Source organism: Oncorhynchus keta, chromosome 13 (genome assembly GCF_023373465.1).
Source record: "Oncorhynchus keta strain PuntledgeMale-10-30-2019 chromosome 13, Oket_V2, whole genome shotgun sequence".
Taxonomy (NCBI): domain Eukaryota; kingdom Metazoa; phylum Chordata; class Actinopteri; order Salmoniformes; family Salmonidae; genus Oncorhynchus; species Oncorhynchus keta.
In genome coordinates, this window is record NC_068433.1 from 8,993,149 (window position 1) to 9,010,948 (window position 17,800).

Below are 17,800 nucleotides of genomic sequence, written 5' to 3' on the forward strand. Positions count from 1 at the left end.
CAAATCTTTTCAGTATTGATTCAATGAGTCTGGTTTGTAAACACACTCAATTTCCATCAGCTTTTTTTTTTGTGCTCAGAAAAAGGTCCACCATCAACACTCAATGAAATAGATAGATCCAGAAAGATTTAGAAAATAAAATGTTTGACAACGAATATAAAACAGCATGAATTACCTGGAAGGTGAGAGAGTCATGTTTCGAATGTTGCTCCACGTTCTTACCATAGAACGTCTATAACCTTGAACATAACCCTGGATCATATCACCTATGACCCCAGGTCTGTTTTCTCAATATTGCCAAAGCAGACTCGGATACCTTCTATTTCCTCTCAAATCCTGACACGGAACTTGACGACAAATAACCTCTGTACGTGTTCCATTTCCACCACTGAAATACGGCTGTCAGAAAGCAGACGTTGATACGTGACAACCGAGAAATGAGTTCAGGCTTGTAAGCAAGTCCTGCTGCATTCGCATCAAAATGCCCAAAGGGGAGAGCGTGACTTGAGTTCATCACCTGATGACATGTTATTGGCATGTTATGACATGTTATTGGCATGTTATTGGCATGTTATTGGCATGTTATGACATGTTATTGCCATGTTATTGGTATGTAATGACATGTTATTGGCATGTTATTGGTTTGTCATTGGCATGTTATTGGCATGTTATGCCATGTTATGACACGTTATGACATGTCATTGGCATGTTATTGGCATGTTATTGGTTTGTTATTGGCATGTTATGACATGTTATTTTGGCATGTTATTGGCATGTTATGACATGACATTGGCATGTTATTGGTATGTTAAGGCATGTTATGTCATGTTATTGGCATGTTATTGGCATGTTATGCCATGTTATTGACATGTTATTGGCATGTTATTGGCATGTTATTGACATGTTATTGGCATGTTATTGGCATGTTATTGGCATGTTATTGGCATGTTATTGGCATGTTATTGGCATGTTATTGGCATGGTATGACATGTTATTGGCATGTGATGACATGTTATTGGCATGTCTTCACTGCTGGAGGTGTCATTCAAGGCCTAAGTAAATATACTTATTCTCTAAAGGTGTGAAGTTTGAAGAAATATATGTTATATAAATATATGCCGAATATGAGATGATTTGAGATGATATAAGACACAAGTCTGTGAGATGATAAGTGTTCTTCGCCTTGGTGGAACTGACATATTTAAATATTAAGCCAAAAATTGAGATGAATGTCAAAGTGTCCTATTTACAATGGACCCCTGTGAGTTCAGAATTGGCTTGATCCGAACTCACAAAGAACCTCCACCGCTTCGGGCCGGATTCTGATCCACCAGTTCAACTCATCAAATTTTTAATACATCTACCGTACTGCATGATTGCTTTAATTTCAGTCCCTCTTCCAAGTGTATTTTCTAGTAGAGGAATAAGATCTGTGAAATAGAGAAGCACTAGGAACCATTTCCAATTTGAATTAGCGGTCTTTGTAACATTAACAGACACAAACTCAGGCCGGCGTTATCCCTCTGAAGCTTTAATTAACAGCCTATTGGTTTCAACATATCAAAAGGTTGGGCGAAACAGTGTCATCGTGCTTCCCTGTCTGTGATGGAGAAAGATTTTGTGTGTGTGTGAATAGTCTGTTTGTGTGTGAACAGTCTGTGTGTGTGTGTGTGTGTGTGTGTGTGTGTGTGTGTGTGTGTGTGTGTGTGTGTGTGTGTGTGTGTGTGTGTGTGTGTGTGTGTGTGTGTGTGTGTGTGTGTGTGTGTGTGTGTGTGTGTGTGTGTGTGTGTGTGTGTGTGTGTGTGTGTGTGTGTGTGTGTGAACAGTGTGTGTGTCCTTCCTTGTGTGTGTTAGTGTGTGTCCACACTGCTGTGTTCAATAACACACTCTCACACTACATATAAATCAGATATGATGCCAAGAATGTGACGTCAGGCGGCCGACATTAGCAGAGACAGAGCTTTACAAATCGCTGCAAATCTTGGGGATGTTGGATTTTCCCTCTCTAGCTGCTGCTGCTCCTCCTGCAAATAATTGCCCTGCGTGTAGCCGGGTCTGGAATGGAGAGGAATGAACATACATTAGCGGATTATACCCTAATCTCAATGTAGCACTTCACATTTCTGCCAGCGGAACACATTTAGCTGAGGGAAGCAGTGTGCACGACCACTGATCTGTCTGTTTCTCTCTTCCCTTCTCTCTCTGAAATGCTGCAGTGATGATGATGATGATGATGATGATGATGATGATGATGATGAAGAGCACTATCTCCTGGAGAATGAGGTCATCCAACGCTGATCAGCTCAACTCCCAATAAAGGATTTCCTGAAACTGATTAGGTAATGCCGCTATATGGTCCTGTTAGATGGGAAGGGAGAGATATGTTTTCTACATGAAAGAATAAGGAGATTGAGGCAAAAAGAAAAATTGTGTACAGTTTATTAAGCATTTCCTGCAACTTTCAGAAATGTGTTACCTTTAGACAGTAGATGTAGAGATCTGTTTATTCTATTCCTGGAGACAGCCGACCCGGTTTCCCATTCACCTGCATGGATCATCATCCCAATCAATGCCTCTTCCAATCAGCCAGCGGTGCAAGACAAACACGACTCTGAATCTGCGTCGTCCATCTGCTACCGGGCTATGTCAAACAGAGAGAGAGAGCGAGAGAGAGAGAGAGCGAGAGAGCGAGAGAGCGAGCGAGAGAGAGAGAGAGAGAGAGAGAGAGAGAGAGAGAGAGAGAGAGAGAGAGAGAGAGAGAGAGAGAGAGAGAGAGAGAGAGAGAGAGAGAGAGAGAGAGAGAGAGAGAGAGAGAGAGAGAGAGCGAGAGAGAGAGAGAGAGAGAGAGAGAGAGAGAGAGAGAGAGAGAGAGAGAGAGAGAGACATGACACATTGTTCCACGTCTATTCATGACATCTGTTCCCGTGACAACTGTGCTAATTTATTCGGGGAGTTCACGATTCAAATCGAGTTTGTTTTCAACTATTCTTCTGATGAAGGTGCATTTGAAACACGATGAAACACGCATTACATTTCATCCAGTCAGAGGCCTGTATCAAACAGGGACTGGATGGTTGTAGGATCTGAATTGATAGGGACTGGTTGCAGTTGTTCAGCTGATACTGATAAGATGACAGGCTGTGATGGCCACCCCATAAAGGATTGATGAGGCACATGCTAAAGCATCTCTACAATATAACCTTTAGTCACAGGAAATCAATGGATTCCCTTGGAAACCACACCAGGATGGCTGGGAATGTGGTTGGATATTGTGAACCCTTGCAAGGTAGAACCATAAATGTGCGTTTTGAGGACTTCTGATACAGTCAATATTTTTATTATTATATTTTTATTTTTAAGGAATGCGTATACCATATCAAGATTATCATTATTGAAAGATCATATCATCAAACTTCAGTCTTTCAAATTTATACTTTCTACTTTTTGATTTCTAAAAAAAAAGAGGCCTAAAGATTGACTACACCGAGATAAAAAAAAATAAAGAATTTTAGTTGTTCTCCTTTTACCTCTGCCAGTTGAATCAGGGTGTAGCAAAACCCTGTTCTCTACCTCGTGTAATTAGTGTTCAGTACTGTCTGGTCTCTGGTCTCTTGGGTAATTTGTGTTCAGTACTGTCTGGTCTCTGGTCTCGCTCTGTAGCCCTGACCATACAGAGCTCCTTTATTATGACCTGTTCTGCTGACCAGAGGAACATGAAGAACCTTATAATACCTCCTCCCAAAATCCCTCCTCACCTTTTCCCGCTTACCTATTCTCTATTCTCAGACAGGCCCTACCCTGACCCCTGTAGTCTATTTCTCCTCTAGCCCTAAGGTAGGGCTAGTACTGATGCTTCATCCTTAGGAGGAAATTACTGTATAAGAATCCACAGGACAAAAATAAAGAGGGTTCTCCAGAGAGAATGAAAACTTACTGTGGTAATGTAGCCTGAGATGAAATACCTAGAGGAATGGATTGGTGTGCACCATTAGATATAAATATTTTAATTAGTATTTTATCTCGCCTTCCGCCTGGTGTTGTCCCTGGAGTTACGGCAGGAAGAGGAGATGTTAAGTCAGGATATTGATGGTTTTTCAGACATCAGAGTATAGGCATGGTGGGAATGCATACTGAGAAGGAATGTCATTGATTGGTCCATAGATGTCCCCCCCGACCGTTACGGAATAGTGATCATCATCCCCCATGATTCAGTTTACCACCCTGTGAACCGTTGAGTGAAAATAGGTTTTAATTGGTATGTACCAGCATGATTACAATCAATACACATGCATGCTGAGGACAAAGAAGGGAAAAAAAGTTCCCTCAATCAGACCTTTTTTTTCAAGATTATCCCTCAAAAAATGCAAGTCCCTGTGAGTATAGATGACTTTAAAGAGATTAGCCTGAATCCACACCACGGTTGTCTGTAAAAAAAAAAAAATATATATATATATATATATATATATATATATATATATATATATAAAAATATGTTTTCGAAAAACTAAAGCTCAGTATCTGTGCTTTAGGAAGCAGGCCAAGTCTTTGAACGTCATTCCAAGTTGCCGTTGGCTGAAGAGGCGGGTGGGTCAATCAGCAGCAGAGCTTGTTGCTACAGGATTATAGGGGTCTATAGGAGAGTTTATCTCCCTCCTGGTCCATCCTGGGCACCCATTGATTGTGACCCCATTTTGTTTCAATTCATCTTTTATGGCTTAAGCCTGTGGCTGTGTCCGCCCTGGGTGCCAAATTCTGAATTGTGAGCGTCATGCCTAAAATCCGGGTAAGAGATAGATTGAGGCGGCTCTCGGCTTTTCACAGTGCATTGTCCTCTTGCTATGGAACCTGGAAGGGAACATGGCTACTGTCAGAGTGAAACATGGAGGAACATGACTACTGTCAGGGTGAAACATGGAGGAACATGACTACTGTCAGGGTGAAACATGGAGGAACATGACTACTGTCAGGGTGAAACATGGAGGAACATGACTACTGTCAGGGTGAAACATGGAGGAACATGACTACTGTCAGGGTGAAACATGGAGGAACATGGCTACTGTCAGGGTGAAACATGACTACTGTCAGGGTGAAACATGGAGGAACATGACTACTGTCAGGGTGAAACATGGAGGAACATGACTACTGTCAGGGTGAAACATGACTACTGTCAGTGTGAAACATGGAGGAACATGACTACTGTCAGGGTGAAACATGGAGGAACATGACTACTGTCAGGGTGAAACATGACTACTGTCAGTGTGAAACATGGAGGAACATGACTACTGTCAGGGTGAAACATGGCTACTGTCAGGGTGAAACATGGAGGAACATGACTACTGTCAGGGTGAAACATGGAGGAACATGGCTACTGTCAGGGTGAAACATGGAGGAACATGACTACTGTCAGGGTGAAACATGGAGGAACATGACTACTGTCAGGGTGAAACATGGAGGAACATGACTACTGTCAGAGTGAAACATGGAGGAACATGACTACTGTCAGGGTGAAACATGGAGGAACATGACTACTGTCAGGGTGAAACATGACTACTGTCAGGGTGAAACATGGAGGAACATGACTACTGTCAGGGTGAAACATGGAGGAACATGACTACTGTCAGAGTGAAACATGGAGGAACATGACTACTGTCAGAGTGAAACATGGAGGAACATGACTACTGTCAGGGTGAAACATGGAGGAACATGACTACTGTCAGAGTGAAACATGACTACTGTCAGGGTGAAACATGGAGGAACATGACTACTGTCAGGGTGAAACATGGAGGAACATGGCTACTGTCAGGGTGAAACATGGAGGAACATGACTACTGTCAGGGTGAAACATGGAGGAACATGACTACTGTCAGGGTGAAACATGGAGGAACATGACTGTCTACTGGAGGAACATCAGGGTGAAACATGGAGGAACATGACTACTGTCAGGGTGAAACATGGAGGAACATGACTACTGTCAGGGTGAAACATGGAGGAACATGACTACTGTCAGGGTGAAACATGGAGGAACATGGCTACTGTCAGGGTGAAACATGGAGGAACATGACTACTGTCAGAGTGAAACATGGAGGAACATGACTACTGTCAGAGTGAAACATGGAGGAACATGACTACTGTCAGAGTGAAACATGGAGGAACATGGCTACTGTCAGGGTGAAACATGACTACTGTCAGGGTGAAACATGGAGGAACATGACTACTGTCAGGGTGAAACATGGAGGAACATGACTACTGTCAGAGTGAAACATGGAGGAACATGACTACTGTCAGAGTGAAACATGGAGGAACATGACTACTGTCAGAGTGAAACATGGAGGAACATGACTACTGCCTGGGTGAAACATGGAGGAACATGACTACTGTCAGGGTGAAACATGGCTACTGTCAGGGTGAAACATGGAGGAACATGACTACTGCCTGGGTGAAACATGGAGGAACAGGACTACTGTCAGAGTGAAACATGACTACTGTCAGAGTGAAACATGGAGGAACATGACTACTGTCAGGGTGAAACATGGAGGAACATGACTACTGTCAGGGTGAAACATGACTACTGTCAGGGTGAAACATGGAGGAACATGACTACTGTCAGGGTGAAACATGGAGGAACATGACTACTGTCAGAGAAACATGACTACTGTCAGGGTGAAACATGGAGGAACTACTACTGTCAGGGTGAAACATGAGGAACATGACTACTGGGTGAAACATGGAGGAACATGACTACTGTCAGGGTGAAACATGGAGGAACATGACTACTGCCAGGGTGAAACATGACTACTGTCAGGGTGAAACATGGAGGAACATGACTACTGTCAGGGTGAAACATGGAGGAACATGACTACTGTCAGGGTGAAACATGGAGGAACATGACTACTGTCAGGGTGAAACATGGAGGAACATGACTACTGTCAGTGTGAAACATGGAGGAACATAACTACTGTCAGGGTGAAACATGGAGGAACATGACTACTGTCAGGGTGAAACATGACTACTGTCAGGGTGAAACATGGAGGAACATGACTACTGTCAGGGTGAAACATGGAGGAACATGACTACTGTCAGGGTGAAACATGACTACTGTCAGGGTGAAACATGGAGGAACATGACTACTGTCAGGGTGAAACATGATTACTGTCAGGGTGAAACATGACTACTGTCAGGGTGAAACATGGAGGAACATGACTACTGCCAGGGTGAAACATGGAGGAACATGACTACTGTCAGGGTGAAACATGGAGGAACATGACTACTGTCAGGGTGAAACATGGAGGAACATGACTACTGTCAGGGTGAAACATGGAGGAACATGACTACTGTCAGGGTGAAACATGACTACTGTCAGGGTGAAACATGGAGGAACATGACTACTGTCAGGGTGAAACATGGAGGAACATGACTACTGTCAGGGTGAAACATGATTACTGTCAGGGTGAAACATGACTACTGTCAGGGTGAAACATGGAGGAACATGACTACTGCCAGGGTGAAACATGGAGGAACATGACTACTGTCAGGGTGAAACATGGAGGAACATGACTACTGTCAGGGTGAAACATGGAGGAACATGACTACTGTCAGGGTGAAACATGGAGGAACATGACTACTGTCAGGGTGAAACATGGAGGAACATGGCTACTGTCAGGGTGAAACATGGAGGAACATGGCTACTGTCAGGGTGAAACATGGAGGAACATGACTACTGTCAGAGTGAAACATGGAGGAACATGACTACTGTCAGGGTGAAACATGGAGGAACATGACTACTGTCAGGGTGAAACATGGAGGAACATGGCTACTGTCAGGGTGAAACATGGAGGAACATGACTACTGTCAGGGTGAAACATGACTACTGTCAGTGTGAAACATGGAGGAACATGACTACTGTCAGGGTGAAACATGGAGGAACATGGCTACTGTCAGGGTGAAACATGGAGGAACATGACTACTGTCAGTGTGAAACATGGAGGAACATGACTACTGTCAGGGTGAAACATGGAGGAACATGACTACTGTCAGGGTGAAACATGGAGGAACATGACTACTGTCAGGGTGAAACATGGAGGAACATGGCTACTGTCAGGGTGAAACATGGAGGAACATGGCTACTGTCAGGGTGAAACATGGAGGAACATGACTACTGTCAGAGTGAAACATGGAGGAACATGACTACTGTCAGGGTGAAACATGGAGGAACATGACTACTGTCAGGGTGAAACATGACTACTGTCAGGGTGAAACATGGAGGAACATGACTACTGTCAGGGTGAAACATGACTACTGTCAGGGTGAAACATGGAGGAACATGACTACTGTCAGGGTGAAACATGACTACTGCCAGGGTGAAACATGGAGGAACATGATTACTGTCAGGGTGAAACATGGAGGAACATGACTACTGTCAGGGTGAAACATGGAGGAACATGACTACTGTCAGGGTGAAACATGGAGGAACATGACTACTGTCAGGGTGAAACATGGAGGAACATGACTACTGTCAGGGTGAAACATGGAGGAACATGACTACTGTCAGTGTGAAACATGGAGGAACATAACTACTGTCAGGGTGAAACATGACTACTGTCAGTGTGAAACATGGAGGAACATGACTACTGTCAGGGTGAAACATGACTACTGTCAGTGTGAAACATGGAGGAACATGACTACTGTCAGGGTGAAACATGGAGGAACATGACTACTGTCAGGGTGAAACATGGAGGAACATGACTACTGTCAGTGTGAAACATGGAGGAACATAACTACTGTCAGGGTGAAACATGGAGGAACATGACTACTGTCAGGGTGAAACATGACTACTGTCAGTGTGAAACATGGAGGAACATGACTACTGTCAGGGTGAAACATGGAGGAACATGACTACTGTCAGGGTGAAACATGACTACTGTCAGGGTGAAACATGGAGGAACATGACTACTGTCAGGGTGAAACATGACTACTGTCAGGGTGAAACATGGAGGAACATGACTACTGCCAGGGTGAAACATGGAGGAACATGACTACTGCCAGGGTGAAACATGGAGGAACATGACTACTGTCAGGGTGAAACATGACTACTGTCAGGGTGAAACATGGAGGAACATGACTACTGTCAGGGTGAAACATGGAGGAACATGACTACTGTCAGGGTGAAACATGGAGGAACATGACTACTGTCAGGGTGAAACATGACTACTGTCAGTGTGAAACATGGAGGAACATGACTACTGCCAGGGTGAAACATGGAGGAACATGACTACTGTCAGGGTGAAACATGGAGGAACATGACTACTGTCAGGGTGAAACATGACTACTGTCAGTGTGAAACATGGAGGAACATGACTACTGCCAGGGTGAAACATGGAGGAACATGACTACTGCCAGGGTGAAACATGGAGGAACATGACTACTGTCAGGGTGAAACATGGAGGAACATGACTACTGTCAGTGTGAAACATGGAGGAACATGACTACTGTCAGGGTGAAACATGGAGGAACATGACTACTGTCAGGGTGAAACATGGAGGAACATGACTACTGTCAGGGTGAAACATGGAGGAACATGACTACTGTCAGGGTGAAACATGGAGGAACATGACTACTGTCAGTGTGAAACATGGAGGAACATGACTACTGTCAGGGTGAAACATGGAGGAACATGACTACTGTCAGGGTGAAACATGGCTACTGTTAGTGTGAAACATGGAGGAACATGACTACTGTCAGGGTGAAACATGGAGGAACATGACTACTGTCAGGGTGAAACATGGAGGAACATGACTACTGTCAGGGTGAAACATGGAGGAACATGACTACTGTCAGGGTGAAACATGGAGGAACATGACTACTGTCAGTGTGAAACATGGAGGAACATGACTACTGTCAGGGTGAAACATGGAGGAACATGACTACTGTCAGGGTGAAACATGGCTACTGTTAGTGTGAAACATGGAGGAACATGACTACTGTCAGTGTGAAACATGGAGGAACATGACTACTGTCAGGGTGAAACATGACTACTGTCAGGGTGAAACATGGAGGAACATGACTACTGTCAGGGTGAAACATGGAGGAACATGACTACTGTCAGGGTGAAACATGGCTACTGTTAGTGTGAAACATGGAGGAACATGACTACTGTCAGTGTGAAACATGGAGGAACATGACTACTGTCAGGGTGAAACATGGAGGAACATGACTACTGTCAGGGTGAAACATGGCTACTGCCAGGGTGAAACATGGAGGAACATGACTACTGTCAGGGTGAAACATGGAGGAACATGACTACTGTCAGGGTGAAACATGGAGGAACATGACTACTGTCAGGGTGAAACATGGAGGAACATGACTACTGTCAGGGTGAAACATGGAGGAACATGACTACTGTCAGGGTGAAACATGGAGGAACATGACTACTGTCAGGGTGAAACATGGAGGAACATGACTACTGTCAGGGTGAAACATGGAGGAACATGACTACTGTCAGGGTGAAACATGGAGGAACATGACTACTGTCAGGGTGAAACATGACTACTGTCAGGGTGAAACATGGAGGAACATGACTACTGTCAGGGTGAAACATGACTACTGTCAGGGTGAACATTTTTTAAGGGAAAAGGGGATACCTAGTCACTGATTGAACTGAATGCAGTGGGTTAACTGCCTTGCTCAGGGGCAGAATGGCAGATGTTTACGTTGTCAGCTCTGGGATTCGATCCCAGAGGGATTCGGGTCTTGCAGGTTCCATGGGATTCTGGCAGGAATGGGAGTCAAGTTCTGGACAGGACAGGATCAGTCTACAGGAACAGGCAGTACAGGAAGAGATTTTTCTGTCATAAATATGTCATGTGTGGAGAATTTAATCGAAACAACAACAGTGTAGCCTAGGCCTAATATTGTTCACTTAAAAATCAATACAATTCATATATGTTCATTTCCCTTCCCCTCGGCTCACTTGCTTCTCGCTCCAGTTGTTGCCAGTCACTCGGAGACGTCAGAGTCAGATGCCAATAAGCAGAACGATGAACCCTTCAAGGAATTGTTTTAGCTACATTTGTCATTGACAAGGAAGTAACGAATTACCCAGCTAAAAAAGGCTACTAACTGGAGAACGGGAGACGCTGCTCTCCACGTTTCGACCAGAAGCGGTGGGCGTAGGCTTTCATCTATACATTAAGTAAATACATTTCAAAATGTTATAAAACAATGTATTATTAGCTAGCTAGCTATCTACAGCAGGCCACTATGTGTAGGCTGATTGTTACTGTAGCTCGTTAGCTAGCCAAACTTTACATACGTGAACGAGCATCAGCTAGTTAACTTCATATTAGCTTGTTATCTAGATGCCGGCCTATTTATCATAGTAATTGAAAAACTTTATGCTCCACATTAATTTGTAGATGACAGCAATGGAAGAGTAGGAAATGATTTTCTGCTCCAGCTGTCAGAATAGGGAGTATAGGTTGTGGGATGACATTATGAAAATGTTCTCCGGTTTTAGAGTCCCCAGAGAGGAAAACTATGCAGACAGACACAGAGAGATAATAGTCAGGGCTGTCTAACTGTAATAAAATGAAGCCTGTTTCTTTGTGATGTCTCTCATCAGATATGGAGAGCTGTGAAAAAGCCTGTCTGCAGATGACGAGGTCCCCGTGAACGTCCCACAAGACTGCTGGCACGTCCTTCTAAAGCATGGCTTGAATGTGTACTTCTGTTAGCACATGATGTGTGCAACAATACAGTTATAGAGGTCACACACAATGTAGGCTACACACGTATTACAACTGTAGCAGGACAATCCTTCTCCTGGAGGTCTGCTGGGTGTGCAGGATTCTGTTCCACCCCGGTGCTAACACACCTGATTCAACTAATAACGTGATACTACTGTGTATTATTGTTGAGCTGGAAGTAGAAGTCTGCTCGCCCAGTAGATCAGGGAGTGGAGTAAGGTTGGTGTAGGGAGCATTGTAATTCTATCTCGTTTACGTGCCTGAGAATGGTTTTAGTATACGGAGACAAAATCAGAAGGTCAATGGCATGGAGGAGCTTCTACACCTGCATTGCTTGCTGTTTGGGGTTTTAGGCTGGGTTTCTGTACAGCACTTTGAGATATCAGCGGATGTACGAAGGGCTATATAAATACATTTGATTTGATTTGATTTGAGGAGGATTGCAGAGATGATGGTGGTGGTGTTGGTGACAGATTTGCACGCCAATGTTTGCAAGTCAAAGCCACAATTTCCTTTGCCCAAAGTACCCATCCATGTGTATGTAGACCTATGTATTTTACAGGAAGTGAGCTATTCATCAAAGTCATGACACCAGTATAATGAAAGAGCTATAAGCTATAATATACTATTTATATTATACAATCGTAACATTAAGGTACCATATTCCAAAGGGTAGCATTTTACATGGGAAAGGCATGCTAATTGTGTCATTTACAATGCAATAATGTGTGTTACTGGTGATTTCAATCCTTTGGTGGGCACATGTCACAATTTAATTTACTCAACACAATCACAAAGGGTGGCTTTGATCACAGTTTTAGGTTGCTTGATGTTCATCGCTAGCTAGCAACACAAGCAAAAATCATTGTGCAAATCTCCGTTCACCCAACAACCAACAACCTCTGCAATCCTCCTCCATGCATTTGACCGCTCACCTTCCCACAATCCCCTGCTCATTGCTCCGTGTGCTCCTGGTGGAAATGAAATGGGGAAGGAACATCATCTGGCAAATTTTCCGGAAGTGGTGGGCACCCTTTAACTAAACCCAAGCCATCTGAGGTGGAGTGGAATAGAAATAGATTGCCTTACTGTCGCTCAGGTTGTAAATGTTCATGTGTTGTAAATGTTCATGCATGTGCAGTGCTCAGCTGTAGGCTACATATTTATGCTGGTGCTGTGCTGAGCAAACCATCCTGCTGGGTCTCTGTCCTCATCTATCAGCCTTAATCCATCTACATTTAGGTCATTTAGAATACGCTCTTATCCAGAGGTGACTTGGTCCTACAGTCAGTGCATTTAACTCAAATAGGTAAGACAACCACATCACAATCACATACTGCATTGCTGAAATTATTTTCAATACCTCCTAAACAAACACAACAGCCTACATATTCCCTGCACGCAAAAAAAATCACGGACAGGAGTGACAGGAGTGATTTATATAGGGTAGGGACAGGAAGGTTCTGGGGTTATAGCACTCCTGCGGGCTCAGAACAAGACTGGACAGGAACGAGTCTTCACTCCTGTGTCAACCTTTATTCTGCACCACCTCCAGTGGAATTCCTTATCTACATAGCTCTCTGTTTATTGGGCTCTGAGCTTTTTATCGGCATGGCTAGGTTCTGAAAATCTTCATTTTTTGATACCCAGTCCGGTCACATTGAGAGTCAGTGAGAGGGTGGAAAAAGGTACAGAACACAACCGACAACAGTTCTCTTTACATGGTTTCCTTCCTGTTTTCCTTCGGATGCTAGGCTAGCCCCTTGGTGACTCTTCGACGTGCCCGCAGCCCTCTCCTCATAACACCCTCAACCCTTTTCAAAAACCCCCTCATCCCTCCTCACATCCCCATTACTCCTTCACCCTCATTGCTCCTAGCAACTGCCTTCCATCTTGGCCGTGTCTCCAGGAAAAACCTTTCAATTCCGCCCAGCGTCTGGATGACGCTCATGCCGTGTGAAGGTTGTGTAGACAGTGCAGTGTAGCAGCAGGGAAAGGGGAAGGGGGGGAGTGTGTGTGTGTCTGTGTCGAGGGGGGGGGTTCTCTTACCCTCCTAGGGCTCCTCCTTGTTAGCCTTTCCCTGGTTAGACAATGCTCTGATTAAACATGACAGGACAGGCATTTTTTGCCTTGTTTGGGCTAAAGCCTCAAAACGCTATCACAGCTGTGTTTTCTACTGGAACTAAGAGTTGCTTTCAGAGTTGCTGCTGTGCTCTTGGGGATACTGTAGGTGCTTTGTTTGTGTTTAAAATATCATACACTGGCAAAATACAGATAGTTGTGATATATGTTGAGGTTATACTGACCAGTAGAGGCAGGTGGGAGGAGCTATAGGTGGACGGGCTCATTGTAATGGTTGGAATGGAATTAACGGTATGGTATAAAAAAACATCACACATACGGAAACCACCTGTTTGACTCTGTTCCATGTACTCCATTCCAGACATTACGATGAGCCCGTCCTCCTATTGCTCCTACCAGCCTCCACTGATACTGACATGATGTTATCCTTAACACCATGGACTAAAGGTCCGTAACGACTCTACGTGTTCCCGTGTGGCTCGGTTGGTATAGCAGGGCACTTGCAACTCCGCGGTTATGGATTCAATCCCCACGGGGGACCAGTACAAACGAAATAGGAAAATGTATCACTACTGTATGTAGCTCTGGATAAATGGGTCTGCTAATGGATGTAAACATAGATGAGTGTGTAAAGCCGTGCAACAATTGAATAATATGATAGCTGAGCCTTCGCCTGAAACGTCTCCCAATGGCAAATGAAAGAACGGATTAACAGATGTGGGGATGAGCACTGGGGATGAGCACTGGGAGTATATCAGCAGATTAACAGATGTGGGGATGAGCACTGGGGATGAGCACTGGGAGTATATCAGCAGATTAACAGATGTGGGGATGAGCACTGGGAGTATATCAGCAGATTAACAGACGTGGGGATGAGCACTGGGGATGAGCACTGGGAGTATATCAGCAGATTAACAGATGTGGGGATGAGCACTGGGGATGAGCACTGGGAGTATATCAGCAGATTAACAGATGTGGGGATGAGCACTGGGGATGAGCACTGGGAGTATATCAGCAGATTAACAGATGTGGGGATGAGCACTGGGGATGAGCACTGGGAGTATATCAGCAGATTAACAGATGTGGGGATGAGCACTGGGGATGAGCACTGGGAGTATATCAGCAGATTAACAGATGTGGGGATGAGCACTGGGGATGAGCACTGGGAGTATATCAGCAGATTAACAGATGTGGGGATGAGCACTGGGGATGAGCACTGGGAGTATATCAGCAGATTAACAGATGTGGGGATGAGCACTGGGGATGAGCACTGGGAGTATATCAGCAGATTAACAGATGTGGGGATGAGCATATCAGCGGATTAACACACATGGGGATGAGCAATGGGAGTATATCAGCAGATTAACACACGTGGGGATGAGCAATGGGAGTATATCAGCAGATTAACAGATGTGGGGATGAGCACTGGGGATGAGCACTGGGAGTATATCAGCAGATTAACAGATGTGGGGATGAGCACTGGGAGTATATCAGTGGATTAACACACAGATTGGGGATGAGCACTGGGAGTATATCAGTGGATTAACACACGTGGGGATGAGCACTGGGAGTATATCAGTGGATTAACACACGTGGGGATGAGCACTGGGAGTATATCAGTGGATTAACACACGTGGGGATGAGCACTGGGAGTATATCAGTGGATTAACACACGTGGGGATGAGCACTGGGAGTATATCAGTGGATTAACACACGTGGGGATGAGCACTGGGAGTATATCAGCAGATTAACAGATGTGGGGATGAGCATATCAGCGGATTAACACACGTGGGGATGAGCACTGGGAGTATATCAGTGGATTAACCGATGTGGGAATGAGCACTGGGAGTATATCAGCGGATTGACACACGTGGGGATGAGCACTGGGAGTATATCAGCGGATTAACAGACGTGGGGATGAGCACTGGGAGTATATCAGCAGAGATCACATGAGGAGATAAAGTAGAACAGTCCCCCAACTTCTGAGATATGTAGGAGTTTAAAAAGGATAAGAACACAGGAGTTGATAGCTTTCCAGGAAATGTTCCCACCAAGCCTCTGTGGAGAAAAAGGCAACGTTCCCACCAAGCCTCTCTGTGGAGAAAAAGGCAAAGTTCCCACCAAGCCTCTCTGTGGAGAAAAAGGCAACGTTCCCACCAAGCCTCTCTGTGGAGAAAAAGGCAAAGTTCCCACCAAGCCTCTCTGTGGAGAAAAAGGCAAAGTTCCCACCAAGCCTCTCTGTGGAGAAAAAGGCAAAGTTCCCACCAAGCCTCTCTGTGGAGAAAAAGGCAAAGTTCCCACCAAGCCTCTCTGTGGAGAAAAAGGCAAAGTTCCCACCAAGCCTCTCTGAGGAGAAAAAGGCAAAGTTCCCACCAAGCCTCTCTGTGGAGAAAAAGGCAAAGTTCCCACCAAGCCTCTCTGTGGAGAAAAAGGCAAAGTTCCCACCAAACCTCTCTGTGGAGAAAAAGGCAAAGTTCCCACCAAGCCTCTCTGTGGAGAAAAAGGCAAAGTTCCCACCAAGCCTCTCTGTGGAGAAAAAGGCAAAGTTCCCACCAAGCCTCTCTGAGGAGAAAAAGGCAAAGTTCCCACCAAGCCTATCTGAGGGGAAAAAGGCAAAGTTCCCACCAAGCCTCTCTGAGGAGAAAAAGGCAAAGTTCCCACCAAACCTCTCTGAGGAGAAAAAGGCAAAGTTCCCACCAAGCCTATCTGAGGAGAAAAAGGCAAAGTTCCCACCAAGCCTATCTGAGGAGAAAAAGGCAAAGTTCCCACCAAGCCTCTCTGAGGAGAAAAAGGCAAAGTTCCCACCAAGCCTCTCTGTGGAGAAAAAGGCAAAGATCCCACCAAACTCTGAGGAGAAAAAGGCAAAGTTCCCACCAAGCCTCTCTGAGGAGAAAAAGGCAAAGTTCCCACCAAGACTCTGAGGAGAAAAAGCTTTAAGAGAAGCAGAGATCATGTTGGGTAAATCCATTTGAATTGAATCCCTTTTTGACAGCACCTCTTTTGATTTGAACAAAAACGTCCATCCGAAATTGTCCATTGTCGAAGAGACTTTTGGGAGCTGAATGCCAAAAATTCAGGCAATAGAGATGTTCAAGTTGCCTATTTTGCATACCCCACCATACCATGAGACATCCATGTCTTCAAATATGGAAAAGCTAAAAGGTTGAGATTGATTTCAAACTATTCTATCATTTGGAAATGATAACTTTCAAATGGTACCACAAGATAATTGGATGGCCACACATCAGAGAATGTTGACTTGAATGGGAATATATATATATATATTATTATAATTGTTTTTGTTATACAGTCAATAATACATAAGAAACCTATTGAAATCATAGAATCGCAGAAAATAGAATAGACATGACCATTTACATTAACATTTGATGGTGGGTGGACTGGCGGCCATCTTTATGGTAGTAATTAGAAGTTAAAAGTTCAATAATATTTCAATGGTCTACCAGCTAAATTGCAGTGGTCTGAAGGGATTCTATGAATTCTATATCTATGATAGAAATGACACCCACCCTGTGTTCAAGAGCATGTTGTGTCTCAACACAAACACCTCAGGTGATTAATAGTTGGGTCGAAGCTACAACATGCGAATATAAAACTAATCGGCATTTACATGTGTTTTTAGATCACCGTAAAAAAAAATAAAGTCATACCTTTAATTAAAAGTGTTTTTTTTTCATAGAATTTATAAAAATACTTTGACGACCCTGTTTGTAATCTTTTCAATGATATTATATCGAACGTAACTGTTTATATTTTCCAGTGATGAAGATATGGATGTCATGGATTTCTCATGGTAGGGCGGGGAATGCAAAACGGTTCAACTCTGAGCAAACCTTTTTGTTTTGATTATGAAAAAGGATACTGTAAATACAGTGCCTTGCGAAAGTATTCGCCCCCCTTGAACTTTGCGACCTTTTGCCACATTTCAGGCTTCAAACATAAAGATATAAAACTGT